Raw genomic sequence first — 4,306 nt, forward strand, 5'->3', positions numbered from 1 at the left:
TCTCTCATGTGATTCTTTTTTTGTTCCAACTTCTTCAATACAGGCATCCTAAACAGTTTTTTCAATCCTCCATGGTCAGGTGTTGAACAAAGTGATTTCTCACACTTTCCCCTCTCCCGTTTCTTACTCCCTGTTTCCTGTTTCCTGATATGGGTGGTAAGGAACCCACTAGTTGGGTGGCATGGCAACCCAAGATAGAAACACATCTTCCCGCCCCTCTTTTTCCTGAACATGTCTGATTTAAGCACATTCAACAATGGCCCAGGCAAAGACTTGACCCTACCCGACTCCCTCTAATCATGACCCCAGGGCAGTGTTCTCAAATGTTAGTGTACACCAAAATCATCTGAAGGCTGTGTTAAAACTCAGATTGATGGGCCCCACCCCCAGAGTTTCTAATTTTGCATTTCTAACCAGTTCCCAGGTGATGCTGACACCACTGGTCTGGGCACCACATTTTGAGAACCTAGGGAATTTCGCTGGGGCATTAGACCATCCTATGGACTAATAGAATCACCTAGGAACTTTGTGAAGCAAATCCTGTGAAGACAACCCAGCACGTCTGCCTCTACCTCAGGCAGAGAAGCGGGATTCACCAGCTACCAGACCCAGGGTTTGGAAGCAGGGTAAGGTGAGTCAGATAAGGCCAGGCCTGGGAATGTAAGTAGATCCGAAAGCTCAAAAACTATGGGAGGTAATGAGGCTTGTGATCACAGCCCAAAGCTGGAACCAGATGACCTGTGTTTGAATTCCTGCCCAGCCCTCATAGTTTGACCATGGACAAGGCCCCTCATGTCATTAAAATACAGTTCCTTCCTCTAGTTGGTCATCCTAGCTAGAACCTCAGGGAGTTGAAGTAATCCATGCAAACCATGCAAAGTAGTGTCTGGAGGATTCCAAATAGGTTGGCTGTAAATGCCCAGTAAATTCCTAGCATGGGAATAAGGCCAAGACTTGTGCCTGATCAGACTAAAAGGTGGATCTACAAAGATCTGGCTACAAAAGGTTCATCCACACCAAGAAAAAGAAGATGAAGTACAAATAACATACAGAAGTAAAAGTAAGTCTGTGGTACAGATTTTCTGCCCAGATGTTGGGAAAATAAGTAAAGTTATGCACCATAAGATGGCCAACAGTACTAACATAAGCTCTAGTTCCTAGCTTAGAGACTCCTCTTCCGGGTTCTTCTTCCTGCTCTGCTTGTTGTGGGTGCCAAATTACTACTAATGCAGAATGTGGAAGTGACAGGTGATAAATAATCCCCCATGTTTGTGCTCAGGACTCAGATCTCTGGAGAAGGATCTCCTCTGAACCCACCAGTGTAAAATAAAACTTTGATCCACCAAGATCTCCAAGTGCCGCTTGGTTTTTCTGCCAGAGATCCAGCCTGGTTCCATGGCACAGCTAAGAACAAAGTAACTCTAAGTGGTGTGGACATTTACTAGGTGGTTGGCATTTAGGAGATCAAGCTTCCAAACAGTAGGGGGAGACTGGAGCTCAGGGCAAGGCATCCAGTTATTGGAAATCAAGGTAAAAGAATCCAGACAGTGCTTGGGTGGCTCAGTCTGTCAAGCATCTGACTCTTGATCTCAGCTCAGGTCTTGGTCTCAGGGTCATGAGTTCAAGCCCTGAGGTGGGCTCCACCATGGGCATGAAGCCTACTTTAAAAAAAAATTTTTTTTGGAAAAAAAAAAAAAAGAATCCAGTTGTGCTGCCAACATCAGAGGGTGAGCAGATGATTATGCAAAGTTAGGGAGCTGTTAAGGGAGGCGTGGGCCCAGGTTCTGGAGCAAAGCTAAGCATACAGCTAAAGATGAAGCATACAGATACAAGCAAAGGAATACAGCTATTGATAGGGAAAAATCTGTTATAAGATGGCCAACAGGACTGATAGGGGAATTCTAGTCCCTGCCTGAAGACTCCCCTTCTGGGTTCTTCTTCCCACCCTGCTTGCCCCTGGCACCAAATTACCACAAATGAGGAATGTGGAAGTAACAGACTATAAATTGTCTCCTCTGTTGATGCTCTGGGCTCAGACCTCTGGAGAATGATCTCCTCTGAGCCCACAGGTGTAAAATAAACCTCCTGCCTTCCAAGATCTCCGAGTGCTACTTGGTTCTTCTGCCAGATGATCCAGACCAGTTTCCGTAACACTGTAAGGGTTAAAGAGAGGAAGGATAGAGAGCAAACAGAGTAGGGGATCTCTAGCCTTCTACCCACTTTGGGCTCCAAACAACACCTATGCATAGCAAGCAATCTGAAATAGTCTACAAGGCCCAAATCCCCTCCCCTTAGGAGCAGAGTTGAGATCTGCCCTCTGGTACCTCTTTTCTTGTCTGACCAACCAGCCTTTGGATTCTACCTGCCCTACATCTCTAGTACCTGCCTTAGCTGATAACCCTGAAACTGACCTCTCACCTGTCTAGACCTGAAGCCTGCTCCTTCTTCGCTGGAATGACAGTCCCTTGCCATTTGACCTGGCCTGTCACCTTGCCATGCACACTGAAAAGATCAAACTATGCTGAAGCTTGTATCCCACACACCTTGCTATGACAGGCATTCATTGATAATTAGTCCAACTCTACACCACGTTTTTTCAAAATAAGCAATGCCCTAGTAATACTCAGAAACATGATTTTCCTCATAGTTTTCATGTTGCCCAAACAAGGATGTCTTTGCTTTGTTGGCCAATTCCAATTGTTTAGCAATGGCTGCCTGGGGTGTGTGCATATTTTTAATTATTTAGTTAATTTTCTTTTTATTGTTTTTTAAAATAATTTCTTAATCAGATAAACATGCATGTTTACAGTTAATTGTCAAATAATCCTACAAGGTTTATTTTCTTATCTCCCTCAGCCCCATATCCCCCTTTCATGAAGTAATTACTTTCACATCTTTTCACCAATTAAATCAAATTGGTCCCTAAGTCTTTAAATAACAGTTTTGCAATCCACTGCTTGGTTGGTTGTTTTGTGAAGGCTTACATGTTATGTATTCAGCCCAAACTCTAAAATTTTAAGATTTTATTCTTTTCCTTTTCTCCCTCTCACTGTACTCATGCACTTTCTCATATTTCATCTTCCCAATGTAATTATAATTTTGTAATTTTAGATAGACCAATATTTGGAGTTTATAGAATTATTACTATATTAATACTATTCACATGTAATAGCTATAATTCTTTTTCCTCTTCTGTGCAGCTTTTTATTTTCCCTGTAATTAATAATTAGCTTATTGCCTTCATTTACTTCATTTTCTATATACTTATCACTAATTTAATACCTATCTTTGACAGTTGTCTAAATCCCTTCTCAAGACTTTCAACACACAGGAGAGTCTATTAATTTCATTTTCCTGAAGAAGTGTGTCTGGAGCTTTCTGATCTGTTCCATACCTCTATGCCTGGTACACTCACTGTCTTCCTGGTGTCTCCCTTCACTGTCCTTCTGGGAATTCCTTTTGCTCCCAGCTTCCTGTGTCTCCTATGTAGCTCTTTTTTAGCTTACACCTTTATTTTCATGGAACATATCTACCAGTCACTTCCTTTAAAAAGGTCTGTGGGAAGGAAATAGTTTTGAGAATTAGTATGTCTGGAGGTTCCCCCCGACACACACACACACACACACACACACACACACACACACACACACATCTGACTGATACTTTGAATAGGTATCAAATCCTAGGTTGGCAATAATTTGAAAGCATATTGCTATGTTTTCTACATCCTAATTTTGCTTTTGAGAAGTCTAAAGTCACTGATCCCAATACCTTACATGACCTACTTTTTATCTTTCTAAAAGCTTGTAGGATTTTCTTTGTCCTCAATATTCTGAAATCTCATAATAAGGAGACCTCAGTGTGAGTCCATTTTTATCCATTTTGAGGGTTCTTAATGAATGCTTTCAGTCTGGAAGATTATACTCTTCCCGAGCAATTTTTCTTGAATCATTTGGTTGATGAATTTCTCCTCTCTTTCTTCTCTGTTTCCTTCTTCAGGAACTTTTGTTATTCAGATGTTGGACTTCTCAAACTGTCCTTAAAAATTATTTTTATTAATATCTCATCCTCTATTTTTCATCTCCTTCTATTTTTGCTTTATTTCAGGGAGATTTACTCAACCTTTTCTTCAATCTTTCTAGTGAGTTTTTTATTTTTGCTATATTTTTAAATTCTAAGAGTCTATTTTTTTTATCCACTAAATATTCCTTTTTAAATAGTATTCTTTCTTATTTCATGGGTAAATAGTATTCTTTTCCTATTTCATGTGGGCCATATCTTCTCTCATCTCCCCACATTAATAATA

The sequence above is a fragment of the Panthera tigris genome, chromosome B3 (assembly GCF_018350195.1).
Source record: "Panthera tigris isolate Pti1 chromosome B3, P.tigris_Pti1_mat1.1, whole genome shotgun sequence".
Lineage (NCBI taxonomy): Eukaryota > Metazoa > Chordata > Mammalia > Carnivora > Felidae > Panthera > Panthera tigris.